Here is a 24389-nt window from a genome sequence, read left to right as displayed (position 1 = left end):
ACCATTTAGCGTGGAAGGTGTTTATGATAATAATGATGATAATAGTAATGTCTGAGATATACTGATCACCGGGTATGTGCTCGCTGTGGCCAAGTACTTGGTGTGCATTATGAACTCATTTGAGGCTTGTGACAGCTCTAGAGAAGGCGGTAGGGATGGGAGCGGTGTGCATGGAGGGAGTTGTGGTGGGATCACCACCTGACTCCCAGGGCCCTGATCACCACCTTCTACGGTGGCTGTACGAGGAGTCTGGAGTGTTCTGAGCCTCAGTTTCCCCAGGACTCGCTTCCAGCCCCAGCTCTGCCATTTCCCTACTGGGAAAGTCCTCTCCTCTACTGGGGCCTCAGTTTCCCTGGCTCTGTGTCTGTGTCCCATGAGACAGGGGTCCCCCTCAGCTGGGACTGAGAAGGGTGTCAGGGCAGGTCTGACACTCACACACATCTGTCTGGCAGGTGTTGCTGTGGTTATTTCTGTTTCTATGTGGATGAAAACAACACTACGCTTCTATCAGAACACATAGAACTGAATTTCTCTTTCTCCCTTTGTGCTGCTACTTTTCATGGGCCATCATGTCCCACATCCTGCCACATCTGTGATGAATGAACCACATCTATCCCCGATTCAGGACGGTGAGCTGTTACAGTGAGATGGCAGAATGCACTGCGAAGTGAGGGGGCAGGCATTACGCACACACACGTGTGCACACAGACACACACACACCATGGGGTGATGGTAATCGGAGGGTGAGGAAGATGGAGGCACCCTCCCAGTGGAGCAGTGCACTGACCAGAGAACCAACAAGGGCACATGTAAACGAGTTCAGACCTACGGTGCCCCATCACCCCTTCTGTGGGCAGCGTTCACGTGGGCACCCCTGCCGGCAGGCAGCCAGAGGCCCCAGGCTAGGCCTCTGCACACTGGGGAGCAGACCAGAAGGGCAACCTCTGCTCCCGCAGGGCTTACAGGCTGATGTAGACATCCCACTTGAGACATCAGGCCCTGGGGGTCCTCTCCAGACCTCTTAATCTGAAATCAGCACCCACACATGTATGCATGCGCAAGTACAGGCACCTGCACGCTCACATGCACACGTGCACACACACACATGCACACACAGCCACACGTACTCGCTGTCACGTCATCCTGCTTTACTTGCTTCATCCCACCCTCCCTGGCTCATCTGTTTCCCGTATATCCTCATTTACTTAATGCACAGATTGGCAAACTTTTTCTGTGAAGGTCCAGATATGAATATTTTTACAGGCCACACAGTCTCCGTCACAGCTACACACCTCTGCAATGGGGGCGTGGGCAAGCAAAGCCATAGATGATGTGCATTCCTGCCGGAAATCCCTCTGTCACCCGAGTGCTTCAGTCAATAGGGAGCTCACTACCTCACCAAAGTGACAGTGTCTATAGTCCAGCAAACTACAGCATGTGGGCCAAATCCGGTCAAGAGCTTGTTTCATATGACCCCTGAGCAAAGCACTATTTTTCTTATAAATTTTAAAAGAGAAAGTGTGGAGCACCCGGGTGGCTCAGTCGGTTAAGTTTCCGACTCCTGGTTTCAGCTCATGTCGTGATCTCAGAGTCATGAGCTTGAGCCCCAAGTGGGGCTCCAGGCTGAATGGGGAATCGGCTTGAGAGTCTCTCTCTCCCTCCCTGTGCCCCTCTCCCCCCACCACTCACTCAGTCTCTCAAATAAATAAATAAATGTTTAAAGAAAAGAAGAAGTTGAACATTTACATTTTAAAGGGGAAAAGAGAAGGATATGGCAGAGAGCACAGGTGGTTGCCTAAAAATGCTAATGTATTTCCTATTTGACTCTCTGTAGACAGTCTGCCAACCCCAGCTCGAGGCCCTCCATTCTGACATTTGGAAGGTAGCCTGCAGGTAGGGAAGGAGGGATTTCCACATGATGGGAGCAGCCAGCAAAAACACCAGAGTGATAAAGAAGTTCATGTCGAAGGAACGCAGGTTCTGTGTTTTCTAACACACCCGTGTGGTTCCAGGGTGCAGTCGGATTTCAGAACCATGGGCTAGAGCACTGGTTTTCCACTGGGCTGTGTATGTTACAGTCACCGGCTTAGAGGACCACAGTGAACACTGAATGTCAGGCCTCACCCTACAACAGCAGAACCAGACTCTAGGTTCTGGGTGGAGCCTGGGACCCCTGTCCAGAGCCTGGAGCGAGACTCCAAGTGCAGAGGACAAGTCGAGATGCACTGGATGCCAACCCAGAGAGCCCGGGGCGTTGCACTAAGGATTTATGATTTTATCCTGAGCTCCAGAGAGATCTGTCGGGGTTTTCAAGCATAAACATCATGGGGCAGATGTACAGTGGGAAGAGGGGGTTGGGGAGGCAGATAGAAGGGGAGGGAACAAAGCAGAGGTAGAGGCACTGGCCAGGGCCCGACAGGTAATGCAGTCTGCAGCAAACCACCAGGACAAGGGCGAGGGCAGTGAACCTGGGCACTGCCTCCCTGACAAGGAGCCCAGTGTGACCCTGGGACAAGAGCAGGTCACAGAGGGGAAGCTCTCCACTTCATAGTGTGATATTGGTGCTTTCTGGGTCATCTTCTTCCATAACAGCTGTTTTCCTGGGAAGAACAATGAGTGTTCATGTTGTAACTCAATGTTACATCATTGAGGATCATTGATGTTGTAACATCTTCCGTCTGCTTCGCAAGTAGGCGAAATTGGACTCATCCACAAACCCAAGGTGCTTTCCTGACCCAAACCACTAAGCTTTGCCTTGGGTTTTGTCCCAAGTCCTTGCTCCTCCTACGATGGTGTTGATTTTTCTCCCACTGTGGGCAAACACGGTTTTCTTCTGATCATAGCACCTGCTGAGTCTCCAGCGGTTTAGATTCTAAGCTCTCCCTCAGTTTCTGGGAGCCTCCCTAAAGGGAGGTCCCCCTGCCCTCCCTAATCCCAGATCAGCAGGGGCCCTTTACCCTCTGCTCCCCAAGCCCCACTACGGTCCCCCAGCAGCCAAGCCTCACCCGCTAGGAGATTGCCAGGCTTTAGAAACTTCTCTTGAATTCAAATTGACAGTGCACAGCTTAAGCCCCAGGGAAATTACCTGTCTAAGGGAGGCTGCCTCTTGGGACGGGACATCATCTTAACTGGACCGGAAGGAGTGGATCCAAGGAGGAGCCATCCTGGGAAGGTGCAGCTCAGAAATGCTGATAGATAAGGCATTGAGGGACTCCCTGTTTGAGGCTGCTCCCCACCCCACCTCCCCCACCCCTGCCAACATTAAGTAAAAAGGATCATCCTCCAAGGAAAGACATCAGGAGTTTGCCCGAGGCAGCTTCTGTGATGAGCAAACAAATTCAAGGAGGCTTGACAGGGAGTTGAAATGAGGTGAAGGGAAAGAGAGAAACAGGGCAGATGGTTTCCTGCTACATATTTTATCTGTGTGCATAACCCTGAGGCAGAGGCCACGACAGCTAATAAATGAGGCACTGTCATAAAAGAGCTTTATCTTTGCGGGAAAGGAGACGCCACCAAAGCGCTTCAGTTACAGTGTGAAAAATCTGACAACGTGGGGGCTCTGTGCCTGGCACCAACCCTGACACCAACTGCCTTCCCAGGGAGGTTTCCATGCTGGTGGGGAGGACAGACACACCTCTGTCTACTCTGCAACGTGGGGTGTGGTCACTGCTCCTAGAAGGTCACTCTGCTTGGAACACTCCAGAAGGCCAGAGCCCCCCTGATAGGGACATACCGAGTGCCTAGTGCCTAGAAAAAGGGCTCCCCTATCTATCACGTTGATTTAATCTGGAAAGACCATCATGGACTCTCATCTTAGAGAGAACATAGATAGATAGATGATAGATAATTCATTCACCCATTTCACAAATAGTGAGGGAGTACTTGGAGCAGGCGTCCTTCCAGGCATGGAGACACAGTGAGGAAACACACACGCACATACACACACACAGGATCTGTCCTGGAGGGAGCTTGCCTTAAGTAACAGATGTCAGGGTCCTACCGGGAGGACGTGGCACACTCAGAGTGGGGTAATTGGAGGAATGTTTGATAACAAGACAAGTTATCATGGTAAAGGCAGATTACAGGGAAACGTCAAAGATGTGATCATTTAGATGGTCTCAGCATATGACACTAACTGCCGATGTCCACCCCTCCATCTGCTGGCCATGCAGGAACCATGCTACTGTAGCGAGGTGAATAGTGAGCGCCCCCAGATTCGCATCAGCTCAGAACCTCAGAATGTGACCTCATTTAGAAGTTGATCTTTGTAGCTGTCATTAGTTAAGGATCTCAAGAGGAAATCACCCTGGATTGAGGGTGGGCCCAAAAATCCAATGACTGGTGTCCTTATAAGATGAGGAGAGGGCATGTGGAGACACACAGAGGAGAAGGTGATGTGAAGACAGAGGCAGAGAGCTGAGTGACACGGGGACAATCACAGAGCACCAAGGACTGCCAGCCAACACCAGAAACTAAGAGAGCCTCGGGACAGTGCCTCCCTCAGGGCCTCCGAGAAAATGAGCCCTGTCTGCACCCTGACTTCCACTCTGGCCTCCAGAACTGGCAGGAAATGCCTTTCTGTTATTTCAAGTCACCAGGTCTGCAGTGATCTGTTCAGCAGCCTTAGAAACTAGCAAGGCACAGAGTTGGCAGGAAACTACTTCCTTACCCTGGCAGCTGTAGGTGCAGGGCCAGTAGCCATGGAAACGAGGGGCTTACGTCGTCTGACACTTATGGCAAATGGATGGGTGGCAGGCTGCTTGCCTTGTTCCCGGGCAGGTTCTGCTTATTCAAGAAGACCAAGCAGAACTTTTTAAATGGATACATCCTGCTCAGCACTAGGTACTTTGCCTCATTCACCCTGGTCCTCACAGCACCCTACAAAGGAGACATCCTGTCCCCGACGAGGGCACCTCCACTTCGGGGAGCCTGACTTGACCACATGACCTGGTGCACGGGCGGCCCGTCAGGATTTGAACCCACATCTCCCCTGGTCTGCGGTCTCCTCTTCCCTGCCGTTCTCCCTCCTTCACTTTTGCCAGCACTTAGCTTTCCTACTTATCTCTTTCCCCCAGTCTAAGGCAGAGTTCATTAGCGAGCTTATCTCCAGAAACCTGAGTAGGAAGATGTGGCCGTGCTCTATGATTTGCTGCTACGTCCTCTCTGGAAAGGCTCCTTCCCTCCGAAGCAATCCCAAGCAAATGCTGCTCTGAGAATGAATTTGGGGCCTCCGAGGTGTCAGGGCATAAGCCTGGATTTTTGACAGAAACAGGGAAAAATCTGGTCCTGCAGACCCTGAAATGAGTGACAAGCCCCTGCTTCTGGGTTCTTCTGTCTTCCTGCTAGCTGTGCCTGAGCAGTCCCTGGGAACCTGGCAGAAGAGGCTGACACCCAACTGTTCCCTCACAACCGTGGCTCTGAGAGCTTGGCTCTCAGTGTGAGGGTCTTAGTTTCCTGTGGCTGCTGTCACGCAGGACCAGGAACAGGAGCCTGGAAGGGACGGAAATGCATTCTCCTGCAATGCTGGAGGGCGAAGTTGGGCATGAAGGAGGGAGCAGAGCTGGCTTCTCTGGAAGCCCTGGGGGACAGTCTGCTCCAGGCCTGTCTCCTGGCTTCTGGTGGCTGCCGGCTTCCTCCACTTGCAGCACTGTGGACCCACACTGATAACCCAGGAGAGATCACTCACTGAATCTTGAGGAATGAATAGAACGCCATTCTTCCGGACAAGTCAGGGTGAGGCAGAGCTGTGCTTACTTCCTGCGGCTCCTGCTACAAAGGACCAGTAACTCAGAGGCTGAGAGCCACGGGAATTTCCTCTCCTGCCGCTCCGGACGTCCCAAGTCTGAAACCACTTGCATGGACAAGGACAGTTCCCTCTGTCTCAAGGGGATTTGCTTGCTGGCCTTATTCCCACTGAGAGACCACCCACACCCCAGACCTTGTGTTCCAACCTCGGTCCTCAAAGCAGCGCATGGCATCTTCTCTTGGTGCTGACCTCCTGCCTCCTTTGTATAACGACCCTGTGGTTATACCAGATCCACCCGGCTTAGATAGGATGCTCCAGAATAACCTCCCTATCCCAACGTGTTTAATTTGATCACACCTGCTACGTCTGTTGTCACGCAGATTCCGGGGCTTCAGATGTGGACACCTTTGTGAGAGAGCCAGTGAGGGGTGGAGGGGTTGGGACATTCGGGTCCTAATAGCCTTTCCTAAGGGTAAAACACATGAGACAGCAGCATATATGGGGAGTGGGCAAGTGGTCCAGGCAGCTAGCGGCATTATAGGGGAGCTGGGTGTTAGCAAAGGGGACTAAGAGGTAGGCAGGACCAGATCAGACCTTCCCCCCCGCCCCCACTCCAGTGTACTCAGCTTGAATAGTGATTGGATGAGTCTGTCAGCTGCCAAACCAGGAAGCACAGACCGACAGGTTTAAACGGCAGGGATGTACCGTCTCACGGTTCTAGAGGCTCGAAGCCCCAGAGCAAAGTGCAGGCAGGGTTGGTTTCTTCTGAGGCCTCTCCCCTTGCCTTGTAGATGGCATCTTCTCCCTGTGTCCTCGTATGGTTGTCCCTCTTTCTCTTATGAGGACAGCAGTCATCATGGCTAAGGGCCCACCCATCTGACCTCATTTTGCCTTAGTCCCCTCTTTAAAGGCCCCATCTCTGAATACAGTCACATTCTGAGGTCCTCGAGGTTAGGACTTCAACATGAATTTTTTAGGGGGTGTCAAGAGGGGATAACACAATTCAGCCCATAACCTGATTCGAAGTAAAAAGCCTGGAACAAGAAGCCTCCGCAATTCAGACACCAATTCTACCTCTTCCTAACAAGTGGCTTCAGGCAAATGTCTTAATCTCTCTAGGCTTCACCTGAAAATTAAAGATAACCATAGTACCTACCTTGCTGGGCCCTTCTAAGGCTTGAATCCACCTATTCATTCAAATAGTTACTAATGGAACCATGTGGCAGGCATTCCTGTAGGTGTTGGGGAGACAATAAAAACAAAAGAGACAAAAACACCTGTCACCGCGGAGCATTTGCTATAGTGGAGGGAGACATAAGGCAATATGAAAAGTCATTAGTAAAGCGTGCCAGATGGGATAAGCACTGTGGTGAAAATCAGAGCGGGGAAGGTGGGTGGGAACCACCTCTGGGAAAGTATTGAATTTGAACTGGGGTTGTTAGGGAAGACCTCAGTGGCAAGGTGACAGCTGAGCAAAGATGGGAAGGACTGGAGGGAACAAGGCATGCAGATAGCATGGAAGAGCACCCCAAGCAGAGGGACGAGTCGGTGCAAAGGCCTGAGGCAGGAATATGTCTGAACTGTTGCAAGAACAGCAAGGAGACCAATGAAGTCAGGGAGTGAGTGAAGGAAGAACGGCTGGAGATGAAATTGAATTGCGAGTGATGGGAGACAGAAAGCAGCAGGTCATGTATTGCTCTGCAGGCCATTTTAAGGACTTCTGGCTTTTTCTTTGGGAGAGATGGCAACCCTCTGGGGATTTGAGGCAGAGGAGTAACAGCTTCTAAGCTCCATTTTAAAAGGATGTTCTTAAAAAAAAAAACAATCTTTAAAAGGATGTTCTTGACTGCTGTGTTAAAACAACCTGTAGGAGGCCAAGGGTAAAAGCTGGGAAACCAGTCAGAAGGTTCTTACAATCATGCAGGCAGATGGTGGTGACCCCTTGGACCAGGCTGGCAGTGGAGGAAGTGATGAGAAATGGTGGATTCCAAACACGGTAGTATTTGTAAGTTTTAATGGACTGAAGGCTTTGGCAGGTTGGATGTGGAATGTGGAGCAAGACTGGAGCAAGACCAGAGTGAAAAGACTCTAAGCATGGTGTTGCTGTTAACTGAGGAGGCCAAAGGGACCAGATTGGGGTCAGTCTTAGACATGGTAGTTTATTTTTTTTTGTTTTGTTTTGTTTTGTTTTGTTTTGTTTTTTAAAGATTTTATTTATTTATTTGACAGAGAGAAATCACAAGTAGGCAGAGAGGCAGGCAGAGAGAGAGGAGGAAGCAGGCTCCCTGCTGAGCAGAAAGCCCGATGTGGGGCTCGAACCCAGGACCTGGGATCATGACCTGAGCCGAAGGCAGTGGCTTAACCCACTGAGCCACCCAGGCGCCCCGACATGGTAGTTTAGACATGACCATTAGCCATTGCTGCACAGGTGAGCTGCCACGTTAAAGTACAGGACCTGTCACAGGGTAGCTTGTCCAGAATCTGATGCCAAGATGTAGTTCAGATGAGGGATGTTTATAAGGGCTCCTCGCCCACTGAAGGGAGGCAGGGGGTGGGTGGAGAGAGAGGTTGGGCTGTGATGCGGGCCCAAGGACAGCTCAGCCAACACTGTAGGAATTCTGCAGTGGAAATGGCTGATCAGATAGGGCCGTGCTGTAGCCCAGGCCCTTCTACCCCAATGCCTACAATCACTGGAAATGGGCCACCCCAGGAAGGGTATGTGCTGGGGCCAGGTGGGTCTGACTGAGGCTCACCCTAACATGGCTGGAGACATCTACCAAAAGCCCTCCTTCCCTGAAGTCTGATCAGAATAGCGTAACTCTATGCCTGTCATGTCCACATCCCCTTATCTGCAATTCCAAAATTCAAAAGACTCATAAAAAACAATTATTTTTCAATAGTTCGGCACCAAAACCTGATCTGAGCAGATGTGAGCCTCTTTATTGTCTTTTTGTTCTGCTCAGTGAGACACATGATGATTCTTACCTTAAAGCTCTCTTTTTCCTCAGGCAGTGGCAGGTCTGGTTTCTCCATTTTTCCCCCCTGGCTGCCCCTCCTTTGTCCTCTCACACTCTTGTCTTCTTCCTGTCCATGGATATTGCCACCCCCTGCTTCTGCCCTTGAACCATGCACTTCTCACTGCAGATGCTGTCCCAGGTTGACCTTTCCACTGAGAGTGTCCACGTCCACTCTTCTCTGGTGCCCCCACTCCTTCTCTCCACCTGCACTTCCCTCCCAAGTTTCAGACCCAGGTGTCTACTTCCCTACAGTTCAGCCCCACATAGACATGGTATAGGTTCCTAAAAACTGACCATGCCCAGTAAGAAATCATCATTTCCTCCCTAAATCTGCTTCTTCTCCTGTCTCCCCTTATTTCAATGTATGAAACCACCAGTGACCTACTTGGTCTGTAGGTCATGCTAAACTCTCCATCCCCCTCATTCCTCACTCCCACACAGGCACTGGTTTTGACATGGGCTCAAACACCTCTGTTAGTGCTCAATAAGGAATCCAACAAATCTCAGCAGAGTATTGCAATTTAACAATTATCATCATCACTACCACCCACCATCATCACCACCATCATCATCACCATCACCACCATCACCACCATCACCCCATCACCATTATGTCCATCACCATCACATCACCATCACCACCATCACACCATCATCACCATCACACCATTGTCACCAGCACCACCATCATCACCATCATCACCATCATCACACCATCATCACCATTACTACCATCGTCATCACCACCATCACCATCACCATGAGCACCATGGTCACGGCATTATCATCACCAATACCATTTATTGACACTCATTATGGGCCAGGCACAGGGTTAAGTACATTACCCACATTGCCTCCTTTAACAAGAAACTCAAATTAGTTGAGACAGAAAATGAGGGATTTCTGTTCACACCAGAAATGCATGTGGACTCAGAGTCTGCAGGCTGGGGCTGTCAGGGGAATAGACCTGAGAGAAACACCACTTCCACTTTAATTTCTTCTCTAACAGTGTTAATGACTGGACTCTTGTGGGGGCTGAGGGAATGGTATTAACCTTATTTAAATTTGCATTTTTCCAAATGGGATATAATTACATGATCATGATTCACTTCTCTGATGTGTCAAAAATAAGCTGCAAGAAATACAGACAATTATAAGAACATACTATGAGCAACTCTACGCCAACAAATTTGACAATCTGGAAGAAATGGATGCATTCCTAGAGACATATAAACTACCACAACTGAACCAGGAAGAAATAGAAAGCCTGAACAGACCCATAACCAGTAAAGAGATTGAAACAGTCATCAAAAATCTCCAAACAAACAAAAGCCCAGGGCCAGACGGCTTCCCGGGGGAATTCTACCAAACATTTAAAGAAGAACTAATTCCTATTCTCCTGAAACTGTTCCAAAAAATAGAAATAGAAGGAAAACTTCCAAACTCATTTTATGAGGCCAGCATCACCTTGATCCCAAAACCAGACAAGGATCCCAACAAAAAAGAGAACTACAGACCAATATCCTTGATGAACACAGATGCAAAAATTCTCGCCAAAATACTAGCCAATAGGATTCAACAGTACGTTAAAAGGATTATTCACCACGACCAAGTGGGATTTATTCCAGGGCTGCAAGGTTGGTTCAACATCCGCAAATCAATCAATGTGATACAACACATTAATAAAAGAAAGAACAAGAACCATATGATACTCTCCATAGATGCTGAAAAAGCATTTGACAAAGTACAGCATCCCTTCCTGATCAAAACTCTTCAAAGTGTAGGGATAGACGGCACATACCTCAATATATTGCACTGCTGGGTATTTACCCTAAAGATACAAATGTAGTGATCCGAAGGGGCACGTGCACCCGAATGTTTATAGCAGCAATGTCTACAATAGCCAAACTATGGAAAGAACCTAGATGTCCATCAACAGACGAATGGACAAAGAAGATGTGGTATATATACATAATGGAATACTATGCAGCCATCAAAAGAAGTGAAATCTTGCCATTTGCGACGACGTGGATGGAACTAGAGGGTATCATGCTTAGCGAAATAAGTCAATCGGAGAAAGACAACTATCATATGATCTCCGTGATATGAGGGAGAGGAGATGCAACATGGGGGGTCGAGGGGGTAGGAGAAGAGTAAATGAAACAAGATGGGATTGGGAGGGAGACAAACCATAAGTGACTCTTAATCTCACAAAACAAACTGAGGGTTGATGGGGGGAGGGGGTTGGGAGAGGGGGGTGGGGTTATGGATATTGGGGAGGGTATGTGCTATGGTGAGTGCTGTGAAGTGTGTAAACCTGGCGATTCGCAGACCTGTACCCCTGGGGATAAAAATATATGTTTATAAAACTGTAAAAAAAAAAAAAAAAGAAAAAAGAAAGGATGAATACCCAAGTTTTGTAGCAACATGGACAGGACTGGGAGAGATTATGCTGAGTGAAATAAGTCAAGCAGAGAGACTCAATTATCATACGGTTTCACTTATTTGTGGAGCATAACAAATAGCATGGAGGACAAGGGGAGATGGAGAGGAGAAGGGAGTTGAGGGAAATTGGAAGGGGAGGTGAACCATGAGAGACTATGGACTCTGAAAAACGATCTGAGAATTTTGAAGGGGTGGGGGGTGGGAGGTTGGGGGCACCAGGTGGTGGGTATTGTAGAGGGCACGGATTGCATGGAGCACTGGGTGTGGTGCAAAAATAATGAACACTGTTATGCTGAAAAAATAAAAAAATTAAAAATTAAAAAAATAAATTAAAAAAAAATAAGCTGCAAAATGAAAATTGGCCCACTGTGTTCACACACTGTCCATCACTTAATCTTAAGGAGGCAAGATTCATGCTGATAAAAGTACTTGAAGGGTTTCCACTCAACTCACCATATTAGAGGCAGGATGGCTAGCATTTGTGGGGGATCTTAGGCATCCAAAAGTTGACCGTTAAGGAGCAAAAAAAGGTGATGTTCCCCAGAGAGACTACATGAAATGGGAAAGGACCTTGGCTCAGAGCCCCTCCCATTGGTTCATATCCCCACACAACCACCAGGGTGGCCTTGGCTTTCTCATCCTCTCTTGTGTCAGTTTCTCCACATGTAAAATGGGTCACAGATGTCCTGAGGATGAAGTGGGTCAATGCGCAGGAAGCAAGGGGGGATGTGGCCGCATACAGACAACTAAAGGGAAAATCTTCCACGTAGAAGCAGTAACAAAGGCAAGAAGCTGCCTGGCAAGTTCCAGAACAGTGTTGCCTAATAGAAATATCATTCAAGACACAAGTGTTACTTAGATTTTTCTAGTAGCCACATTCAAAAAGTAAAAAAGGAACCGATAAAATTACTTTTGATAATGTATTGTATTCAGCCCACATATCCAAAACTTCATCATTTCAGCTTGGAATCATTATATAAAATGTGTTAATAAGGTATTCTAAATTTCTTTTTTCCTTTTATAATCTCAGTCTTTGGAATTGGTGTATACAGCACATCTCAGTTCAGACTGGCCACATGTCAGGCACTCAACAAACCTGTGAGGCGAGGGCTGCCATGTTTGGGCCGTTCTGGAGAGAGCAAGGACATGTTTGTGGTGGGAGTGGCATGAACAGAGTGGAAGGGACGGGATGAAAAGTCAGAGAGTGGGAAGGAACAATAAGGTCCCACTAGGTCAGCTGTTGGCTCCCAGTGTTGTTGGAAAGTGTAGGAGGGACTGATCAGAGGCTGATGGGATCTGATTTCTATTTCCAATGTTCACTTTGACTGCTGTGGGTAATAGATTGGAGGACAGGGTCCTCAGAGACCTGCTCTGCAACAAGTCGTTCCAGAGTAATAGTACCAGTAGTGGTAGTCGTGGTGGTGGTGGTAATCATAGTAAGAGTAATCCAACAGAAATAACAGTCACTTTCACATCTATCATATCACCCTCTTAGATCAATGTACCCATTTTGCAGATAAGAAAACCAAGAGTCTGAGAGGAAGTAATTAGCCCCACATAGCATAGTCAGTATCAGAGGAAGGACCTGGACCCCTTCCCCTGGGCCACAGTCCCTCTACTCTCCTGAAATGGCTGGCCAGAGGCAGGGGTTCCCAGGAGAGGCACCCATCCCTGCCTCAGTTCTCTGCATTATGTCCCTTCATTCGGGAGCCATATGGTTTGAAATACTCTGTTTGCTAAGATGGCACATCATGGGCCCGAGGGCCAGATTCCTGCAAACCTGAGTTCCTACAGGAGTCTTGGACTGTCTCATCAGTCTGCTGGTGGCAGATCTTCAAACTCTGCCAAACACGGAACCAGCTCTCACTCATTTCCTTCTTTTGTGTTCTAGAAAGAGTAAGAAACTCACTCCTGCCCCATGGCACCAAGAGAGAGGCATGGGCCTGGGGTCTGATCAGGCCACCCCTTCCGACTACCTGTGACACCCTCAGAAAGTCACTTAGCTTCTCTAAGCTACATTTCCTTGCCTGCAAAATGAGACTAGCAGCCCCAATCTTGTTTAGTGAAAGGGCCAGTGCTTGGCACACAAAAGGGGCTTGGTAAGTTTTAATTTCCTTTCTTGCCTCCCTCCCTTTATTGAGGCATATTTAAATGGATTCCGTAACAACACAAATTATAAATTCAGAGTCCTAGAAAGAACTGATAAATGGTCTGATAGAAATTTGGTATTCACAAGCTCCCCAAGGTGATAAATACATGGTAAATTAATGATGCCATGACTTGATTTCCTGTAGAAAATTCTAGAACAGGGTTCCTCAACCTCAGCACTACAGGCACTGGGGCTGGATAATCCTTTGTGATGGAGGTCATCCTGGGCATGGTACAATGTTGAGCAGCACCCTTGGCCTGTACTCCCCAGCTGCCGGTAGCACCTCCTCTTAGTTGTGACAACCAAAAATGTCCCCAGATGTGGCCACATGTCCCTTGGAGGCAGAACGCCCCCCAGTTTATAACTACCATCATAACCTGGTATTGTGGAGTAAGTACAGGCTTCAGACTCAAACCAACCTAGCTCATCACCTGTTTCAAGTCAGCCTATGTGTGTGAGTGTGAAAGTATGAGTGTGTGAGTGTGTGTTGTCACATCTCTGCTTATTTCCTTGTGTCCAAATAGCAGTCTTTACTTGAGTGTCAGCTGTGTGTCATGTATTAACTCCTGTGAATCCCACCAGAAGCCTCTGTGATCATTACCCTTTTACAGGAGATGAAACTGAGGCACAAAAAGAGAAGGGGTCATATAGGGTCCCACAGCCAGTTTCAGGCAAGCTGGTTTTCAAGTCTGAGCATTTCAGCTTCATGCCCTGTGTTCTTGTAAACGCTACTCCATAGCTGTGAAATGCACATGAGGCGGTAGGACCTCCCTAGCACCACTAGAACCTGGCCGGGCATATAGTAAATTCTTGGTGAACACTAGTTCCCCTCCTCACTTAGACAGTTTCATCCAAGAAGATTCTTAGGGTCCCACATTCCATGGTTACATCGTGAAGTGTTTATATTGGAATAGGAAAGGAGCTTAAAATCTGCTAGTGATCTCTTGTGTTAGGGTAGGACACCTGCAGGGGTTTGACTCACTAAGTGGGAAGAAGGAGGTATTGAAACAGCAGGGGAAGAATCAAATGCTCTTGCTCACGTGCTCAGAAGAGGTGGGAGCTGGGTCTTCAAACCCATCTCATGTCTTCAAGCCGAGACCTTTCTGAAGCACCTTGTCTGTATGAATGGGGCATCTTTCAGACGTCTGTATTAGATTCCTGCTGTTGTTATAACAAATCATCACAGACGTAGTGGATTACATCAGCACATGTATTTTCTTACAATTCTGAGTTCAGATGTCTACATGGGTCGGCAAGCTTGTGTGCCTCCCTGAGGTTTTGGGGGGGAGTTCATTCCCTGACTTCTCTAGCTTCTAGAGCCTTCTACCCTGCTTTCTCCAGGACCCCTATTCCATCTTCAAATTTCTGCTTCTGTACAAATCTTTTCCTCAGATTTTAACCCTCCTGCCTCTCTCTTTTAAGGACCTCATGATGACACTGAACTGTCCTGGTATTCCAGGATCTTTCCCATCCTAACATCCTTCACTTAATCCCATTGGCAAAGTCCCTTTGCCCTGTAAGGTGACGTTATTTACAGGTTCTGGGGGTTAGGACATGGACTTCTTTGGAAAGAAAGATTCTGTCACAGCCTCCTTCACACTTTAAGTTTGCATGAAAAGAAATAAGCACCAAGAATATGAAATGGCCTTTCCTCTACTTTATGCCTTCCATGGGCGTCTTGATGCAGTTGAGACTCCAGGCTTCACATTCACCCAGCAGTTCTCCCTGGCACTTTGCAGTTCTGAAGCTATGCTCAGGAGACATGAAAGTCTTTGCTACATCAAGCAAGCCTCTGGCGAGAGAGCTGGTTCTGAGAGCTCATCAAGCCAGCCGCATGGAGGGCTGTTTCTCCCAAACAGTGGCAGCCACTAATGGGAGGTCTTACCCGCGGCCAAGTCTCCTCTATCAGACCCATTCAGGGAAGCGGGTCCATGCGCGTGTACGGCCTTGCCCTGGGGTTCTCCATCTGTGCACCCAACGTCTTGATTTAAGCAATATGGACGCAAATATAAAATCAGGCTTGTTAGAATTCTGTCTGAAAGGAGCCCACAGGGACTCTCTTTATGAAGAAAATAATGCGTACTTGAGTGCCTGGATTTTGTCTGCATTGGCTATTTACAGTATAATTTTTGCTCTCTTACCAGTTCTCTGTTATGTCCCCCATTAATTCATTCAACGAAAGATTTCAAACATGCACTAGGTGCCTGGTACTATGTTCTGTACTGAGGTTGCAGAACTAGAGTCAGAGATGTTTTCCTTTCATCTAGAGTTGAAAATCTAATTGAGAGGACAGACACTCAAACTGATGGTTACAATCAGCCTGGGAAGTGTAAACATAATGAGTCTGACTGGCAAGTCTAAAAGGGAGGAGTTGGAAAGGTAAGGTGGATAGGTAAGTGCATTCTTAGTACTTAGTACTTAGTAAAAAAAAGTACTTACCAAGCACTTCTTATGTTAATCAGGCTCCAGTGAATGGTGATCTCACAGGGGTAGGGAAGGGGCCATCTCAGACCACAGGCTGTCCCCCAACAAACGCATATTTATAGAACCCTGACCAGTGAATGAATAAATACTTTAAAATGAATGACAAATGCTAAGAAGGAGTAAACAGAATAAGGGACCAGAGTCAGGGAAGGAACAGCAGCTTTAGTGAGGATGAATAGGAAGGTCTTCTGTGAGAAGACAGCACTGGAGGCAAGATGCTAAGAAGGGAGCATCCCTCTGAGGGTCAGGACAAGAATGTGCAAAGGTCCTAAGGCAGGAACTTACTTGGAAGGGTCAAGGAAAGCTGAAGTGTTGATAGCAAGGGAAGGAGATGAAGGTAGAGAGATAGCAGAGGCCCAGGAACAGAGGAGCTCACAACTCCACTGAAGAGTTGGGATTTTCTCTTCTCTTTTCTTTTTTCATTCAAATATAATTAGCACACAGTGTCCTATTAGTTTTGGGTGTACACCATTATGATCTAACAATTCTGTACATTACTCAGTACTCATGAAGATAAGTGTACCCATCATCCCCACCCCCTACCCATCCACCTTCTGGCAACCACCAGTTTGTTCTCTGTGTTTTAGAGTCTGTTTGTTTGTTAGACATGTCTCTCTTTATTATTTTCTTTATCTGTTTTGGTTCATAAGTTCCACATATGAGTGAAATCATATGGTATTTGTCTTTCTCTGACTTATTTTGTTTAGCATTATACTCTCCAGGTCCATCCATGTCATTGCCAATGGCAAGATTTCATTCTTTTTATAGCTGAGTAGTATTCCATTGTCTATATATACACCTGCTCTTCTGTATACATTCATCTGTCGATGGACATTTGAGCTGCTTCCATATGTTGGCTATTGTAAATAATGCGATAAGCATAGCGGTGCACCATCCCTTTGACTAGTGTTTTTGTTTTCTTTGGGTAAATGCCCAGTAGAGCAATTATTGGATCATATGGTAGTTCTACTTTTAATTTTTTGAGGATCCTCCACCCTGTTTTCCACAGTGGTTCCAAAATTTGCAATTTACCAACAGGGCACAGGGGTTCCTTTCTGTCCACATCCTTGCCAACACCTTTTATTTCTTGTCTTTTTGATACTGGCCATTCTGACAGGTGCAAGGTAGTATTCTTGGTTTTGATTTGCATTTGCCTGGTGATGAGTGATGTTGACCATCTTTTCATGTGTCTGTTGGCCATCTATAAGTCTTTGGAAAAATGTATAGTCTGGTGCTCTGTCCATTTTTAAATTAGATTACTTGTTTTTCTGATGTTGAGTTGTATATGTCCTTTATATATTTTGGATATTAACCCCTTATCAGATCTATCATTTGAAAATATCTTCTCCCCTTCTATAGATTGTCTTTTTGTTTTGTTGATGGTTTCCTTCACTGTGTAGAAGCAGTGTTTTTTGGTGTAGTCCCAATAGCTTCATTTTGCTTTTGTTTTCCTTGCTGTAGGAAACATATCTAGAAAAATGTTTCTACAGCAGATGTCAGAGAAATTACTGCCATGTTCTCTAGGAATTTTATGGTTTCAAGTCTCACATTTAGGTCTGGGAAGCTGAGGGGATGCTTTAAGCTTCCCACAGTGCACCTGCCAGCCTCAGAGGAGGTCCCGAAAGCTAGGGCTTCAGAGGCGATCAGATTCAGACTTGAGCTCTTTCTTTCTCAAAGGAATGAGTTCCCTGTCACTTGAGGTATACAAGGAAGCTTGTTGTAAGGATTCCATGGAAGAGAGCCAAGTTGACTGGGAGTCCAACCCTAGCTGGAAGGGCAAGGCCCAAGAAGGGACAACATGATTCCTCACGAGGCAAAATGAACGAGGGGTCTGAAGCCAGATTCCAAGCCAGTCCTGCCTAGGAAACAGAGGTTTCCAGTTCCTCTTTCCCTGTTTCTCACCTACTCATTTGTCTGATGGCTCAGTCATTTGCCCATTTCTAGATATTTGTTCATGTGCTAGTTCACTCATCATAACCCTTTCACAGAACACTGCCTCCTGAAGCTCTCTTTCCTGGGCCTGTCAGTTCAGTGCTCTGAGATCCATGGGGATGACAGGCAGCATCCCTCAGCGTACCAGGGCTGGCAGCCTGGCAGGCAAGGGACAGCTAGTGATGTGCAGTGAATCCAAAAGGTAAGGTGGAGTTTTTCAGACATACAGGGGGAGAGGGGGAAAAAGGGCAGGGGCTCCACACATAGAAGACCACTAGGTACAAGCCAGCTTGTCAAAAGCAGCAGGTTCCTCCCCCCCCCCTGCTGCTGTCTGAGCCACTCTGGCCCTTTCCCAGAAAGTCTGGAACTTCATGGGGCAGGAAGAACCCAGGCTGTGGGAGTGGGCTGGCCAGACAGCTGTGGGCCAGTTCACAGGAAGGTTTCTGCTCCCCACCCTCCCTCCAGAGCCAGGCTGAGCCAAGCCATGCAGAGGCCTGCATGTCTACAACCAAGCAGGGCCGAGTGCGTCTGGGTGTGCTGGTTCCGGGGGTGAGCTTTTAGCTCAGGCTTAATGTCTGCCATAGCAACAGGAGCTGAGGGCAGAGAAGACTTGAGGAAGATACCTGGAAAAGAAAACTAAGCTCACCCCACTGTTCAGAGTAACTCCCAAGAAAAGGCAGGAAAAGGAGCATTGCCTGATGAGCTTGCATGTGCACAGAGTACTTAAACTTGACCACATGTCACGTATTCCCGAGTTCTCCTGGTCCCGTTTCAATCATCTGCATGTGGGCTTCCTTCTCTGTACTCCCTTACTCAGCCTCAGAGCCAACATGGCAAGAAGACCAGGCCTCTCACCCCATCTCTGCTGTATTAGGTGAAGGACCTTGGGCAAGTTACCTCACCTTTCTGTGCCTTGGTTCCTTGGTCTGTAAATTGGGAATAACATTACTTGCTTGAAAGAGTTTTAGGCACATGAGCATTAATCACGATGACTACATAGATAGCCACACTGGCAGGGTTCAGCATGGTGGGGGAAGGGTTGCGGGGGTGGGGGCAGGGATTAATTTTTTAAAGATGTTCTCCTGGACCGAGAGGATTTCATGGGGAGCAATAGATGTGGGTCCAGATCCCATCTCTGCTACTGCCTTACCAGCTGTGGGACTTTAGCCAAGAGTTTTTACCTTGGGCCTCGATTCTCTTACCAGTAGTTTGCTCAGATTCTACCTGATATCCAGAGTGCCATTGTCAATGGCACCCCTTGACTCTGAAGATGTCTGGGTTTAAAAAGCAAATCAAGGGTTCTTCCCACCCATCAATAAAGTGGGCCTGACAGTACATCCTCAGGGGGCTTCTGGAAGGATGAACAAGGAGAATGCAAAGGAACACTCATGATAAGCCTGAAAATGCCCACTCAGCCACCTCATGCCACTATAGGCCTGCCTATAGTCACATTCATGGAGGTGTCAGTCTGCTAGCCAAAAAGAAGTAGCAGTGTACATTCTACCGCAGTCATGAAGACCTTTCACAGCGTGCAGAAGTTGTTGGAAACTTCCTTTCTCCTTCTCTGTTGATCTCAGCTCAGAGCTGCCCACAAAGACCACCTCCTGCCCACTGCAAGCCCCCAAGTCCCCCCACATTTGAAGCCCTGTGCTTCCCCATGTCTTCTCTTCCTGCCCAATCATTCCCTAGGGAGATCAACTCAATCTCTTGGAAGTATGGTACAACTTGACATCTTCTCTTATCCGCTTCTACAACCATCAACCCTTCCGGCAATCAGGAAATAATCAAGTTGAGATACCACTGGGAGGACCAGTCGGCCCTGGGGGTTCCTGAGACCAGATGTTCTGCTTTCAAAGCCGAGACAAGTTGGTCACCCCAGATGCCCAGGAGTCTCAATGAAAAATCGGTAGAGTTCAGTAAAGGGCAGGCTGGTGTGGGCCTCAGTCTCCGGCAGAGTAGGACTTTGAAAAACTAGAATGGGTTTCTCTAGAAAGAGACCCACAAGACTGATTCAAGGAAAGCAGCTTACTTGGGGGTTGATCCCAGGAGGCACCTGGAGGGAAGTAGACATGTTAGGTGGGGAAGGAAAGGCAGATCAAGGAAGGGGCTTTACAGATCAAGTTACTTCCACATGCAAGCAGAACAGAATCCAGCCAGGGAACTCTGAACAACTGTAGGAAGTACGCGTATCAGAGTCGCTCTGATCCCAAAGACGTATTTACAAGTCCCTCTGGCCTGGGAAGGGAGAGGTGTCAACTCTCCAGCCCTGCGGCTCAGGTGGAAAGGCAGACCAACACCTCTCTGGGGATGCAGGCAGGCAGGGGGGTTTGGGGCAAGCACTGAGATGCAGAAAACCGATGGGGGAAAAGGGACCATCACCCACATCTGCTTGGGCATTCGAGGTCTTGAGCCAGAGAACACCATGCACCCACAGGATCTGAGATCCCATGTAGCCCCAGGACCATGGCTCCTTCAGAGCTGTAGACCCAGGGCCCAGAACAGCACTAGCTCCCCGCACAGCACCAGAACCCCGTAGGAACTCAGGAATTTGTGTTCACTGACTGAATAAACAAACCAGTCCATTCCACATCTGGGAAAACTAAGACCCAGGCTGAGAGTGGTCTTACCTCCAGTTACAGGTGTCCCCAAGGTCCTGGCCCTTATTCCAGGCTGCCTTACAAGTGCAGGACCCATAACGAAGACCCTTCCTTAGCCACTCATGCACACTTGTCTGTCTCAACACCCCCTAGCCCACGCAAACAAGGAGGAGGGTTCAAGCTTAAAGCATGCTCATGAAGAACTTACACCAAGCCCTCTGCCTTCCATGGCACTGGAGTAGAAGCTCCTTAGTAACAGATCATCAGAGTGTGGTTAGCCCAGCCAACAGAACACTTCACTGTGGGTTTTTCTTGATTTCAGTTGTCTTCTCTGACCTGCTAGTTAGCTGTCATCACTCATTACAATGTGGCAGCTCCCCATTTTTAATTAGAATTAGTAGAGTCTGTTTCACGTGGCCCATTTGCCTCTAAGATTCTTCAGGAACATCCTCTCTTCTAGAAACTCCAGATGTCCAAACTTAAGAATTTGACTTAAATGTCTGGATTAGAGAAACTCCATTAGAATAAAGTCTCTGTGATAACTGGAATTCAAGAGGGGCCTCATTTCATGTTTCAGTGGAGTGGAATTTGGGAAGGAATTTAATGATATCGTGTGATTGATCCCATGCAAATGCAAGGTAGAATCACAGAAGGCAGCCATTAATAAGACTGAGAGGCACCAAGTGCTTTATCACAAACATTTTCCCAGCCTTTTCTCACGTTCTTAGCTACAGTCTCCTAATCAGTGTCCTTGTCCACTTCCACTCTCCCTCTGCAACCCCGGCTCCACTCTGTACCAGGGACCATTCTCCAGTGTGCAGTCTGATCGGCCTCCCTCCTGCTAAAACCTTGTGCCTACAAACCTCTGACCCCCCAGCAGATGTCCGGGGACCCCCCAGCTCTGTATAGTCCTGTGTGGATATGCCTCTGCTGCCCCAAGACAGACACCCTCCAAACCCACTCCCATGTTCTTCCCCTCCCCCAGCCAGTTCCTTGACTATGTAATGAATTTTTGCTCTCCCTTAAAAGACCAGTTAATGATCATTATTTCCTATTTCTTCGTCCATTCATCCATCCAACAAACATCTATTGAGGGACACAATTTGCTGTGGGGAAAGTGACAGTGAGCTAAAGAACACACTACCCCCAAAGAGCATAATAAACAAGCAAAATAAATAAAGAAATAAAAAGACAAGGAAGGCTAGCATCCATGGAAGGCATAGGTGGGGGTAAAGGGACCTCTTCGTTCTCTCTAATGAGACACATTCCACTCTCCTTCCCTACTCCTGGAGAAGCCTCCCTTTTATTTCTTTAGCAGACATACTCCCTGTGGGTGAGACCACAGGCTTGGGTCAGAACCTTGTCTGGTTACCTGGGCTGGGCTGCAGTTAGACTAGCAGGAAGGGAAGAAAGGTGTCATGGCTTATATGTCATGTATTGAGGGCCAAGCCCATGCTGAGTAAGTTGTCCCTATGCTGTGTGCCCCGAAGTCCCTCCGACCCCAGGCGCATTTCCAGCAGTAGGCACCATCTGAGCATGATGGGAGTGAGGCATTCCCAGGAAGAACAGTGCTCACAGCAGACAGGCTCATTGGGAAGGCTGAAACAGGGAGTCTCATTTCTCTCTGGCCTCCATCTGCCCCCGTGGAAGGTAGGCCTGGGGTTGGACAGTTGAAGCCCAATTTTGCAGCATCTCTGAATTCAAAAGGAGAAAACTGGTTTTGTTCCCTCAGTTCAGACCACTGACTCCTGATGACTTGTAATTCTTCTTTGTCCAAGATCAGCAGTGTCTGAGACCGTCTCTCTGTGGAGTTTATCACTCCCTTTCTACAATAATTTAAAACCCCACAGAGGGCAAACTTTTCAAAACTCTGGCATGTAGTCAGTATCAGCAAGCATCTACGTGATTGCATGACGGGAAGAAGAACAGCCGTGACAGTTGATAGCACTGAGCCTTTACAACATGTTCAACACAGTGTTTAAGGACTCTTGTTTGATCCCCAAAACAATGCTAAGAGGTAGGAGCTGTCCTCATTTTACACATGAGAAAATGGACAACCATCCCTATGACTCATCTGTGGTCACACAGGCTATAGGTGAAGAGTTTCTCGGACTCCAAAGCCAGTGCTCCTGGCCACCAGCATGGCCATCTCAGTGTGTGTGCCATGTGCCAAGTGGGTGCTACTACTGGCTTTACTGAGAGGCTAAGTAGCTCATCAAGTGCCCAGATTGTAAGAGGGGAAACCAAGGCTTGCAGAAAGCCCAAAGCCTCCCATCTTATTGTCCACGGAGCCAGAAGTGCCCACTGAAATTCAGAATGGGACGAGCCTCTGCAAGGTTGTCCTAGGGGAGCATCCCCACATCTCCCATCCTTCTCTGCCTGGGAAGCCTGCACCCAAAGAGGTGGGCACTCCCTCTGAGAGGTCAGACCTGCCTTTTCTCCATTTGGCTGAACAGGTGTCCTCCAAGGTGATGAGCTTCCCAAGCGAATAGCACCCCCCCTTCCAGCGCTGCTCCCCAGCTGTGTCTTCTGAGTGCTGATCTACTCCTGGTTGTCCTCAAAACAAACCTGCCTGAAAGGTTTGCCCTTCCTCTGGTGTCTTCTGGAGACTGGGCAGAGGAGAGGGTTGTTGATCTGGAGCAGAAGCTCTTGGTGATGGCTTGTGTGGCCTTCAGCACCTCTTTCTGCTTCTCTGCGGCCTCATCCTCTCACCTGTCAAATGGGTATTAGAATTCCTGTCTCCTAAAGTAGTTATGTAAACTAGTCGTGTAGACTAGTAGATTCTGAAAATGCCCAGCACAGGGCTTGGAACATAAATGTGGGTGAAAATGGACAGATGAACAGCCCAAAAAAGATGAAGTCTAGTGAGGTAAACACAGCAGAATATCCATGAAGAATTTTCAAAATTATTATATTAAATTGAAAAAAATGTAAAGGTATTTTTTAAACTGGTGCTTGGGGGGAAATATGTTTAAAGGATTAAGTAGCATATGGGCACACCTGTGGAGATTATTAAGGGGATTTAAAAGCCCTTATTAAAGGACTTTTAAAGTTGATGGTAATGGCTCTATTAAAAGAATGTAATAATACGAATTATAGAAAATTTCGGACAGTTGCCCTTTATTTCTTTTATAAGAAAATGAATTACGATTTGATATTTTACGTAGATACCTAGCAAGAGCTAGAAAACAGAGATGGGGGGTGAGGCGGGGAGAAGGGAGGGCTGACAGCCACGTGCAGGGAAACTGTCAGAAGCAGAAATGACAGCTGCTGCTGGAGTACCACAGACGCACATTGCTAAGCAGGTTCCTTTTGGTCCTCAAAATGCCAGACAGGTAGAGACTATGGCCTTCTTCATTCTGAGATGGGTTTTCCACAGTTTCCTGAGGGTCCCCAGTTGGATTCAGTTCTGGCGGCCCATGGAGGTAACTTGCTGCTTACTCACCCTCTCTGCCTGTCCTTCAGTCGCCCACATGCTTACCAGCATTTCCTAAGATCAACTCACACACAAACTACATGTCGGAATCTGCTTCTGGGGGGAAGCCAAAATAAGCTAGCCAAATAAAATAACAAGTAAGAACTGAATAAGATAGCAAGGTCTATTGGCCAAGAGATGTAATCACTTGGGGCTGACTTGTAAAGTCTAAGCTACATCACGCTACTTGCCAACGGTGTGAGTCCTCGCCGGTTACAGAGTGGAAGCAGTAGCATGAAGGCACAGTCATCTTTTTATCCTTTTGAGCTGGGAAGTGCAGTCGAAAGAAGTCAGGACTTTGGGGTGCCCAAAATCCTGGCTCAGTTGGTTGAGTGTCCGAATCTTGATTCCAGCTTCAGTCATGATCTTAGGGTTGGAGGATCAAGACCCATGTTGGGCTCCATGCTCAGCAGAGTGTCTGTGTGTCTGTCTCTCTCCTTCTGTCCCTCCCCCCTGCTTTCTTTCTCTCTCTCTCTCTCTCTCAAATAAATAAAGGGGCACATAGATGGCTCAGTCTGTTAAGTGTCTGACTTCAGCTCTAGTC

The 24389-nt window shown here is 47.8% G+C and overlaps 1 protein-coding gene across 7 annotated transcripts in view; it reads left to right on the top strand.

The window, feature by feature from the left end:
- SLC2A9 (solute carrier family 2 member 9) overlaps window positions 1–24389 on the top strand; it is a 231556-nt gene that overhangs the window by 186577 nt on the left and 20590 nt on the right. The window lies entirely within an intron of this gene.

The sequence above is a fragment of the Lutra lutra genome, chromosome 2, assembly GCF_902655055.1.
Source record: "Lutra lutra chromosome 2, mLutLut1.2, whole genome shotgun sequence".
NCBI classification, from domain to species: domain Eukaryota; kingdom Metazoa; phylum Chordata; class Mammalia; order Carnivora; family Mustelidae; genus Lutra; species Lutra lutra.
This window is presented reverse-complemented; position numbering and strand designations above follow the sequence as displayed.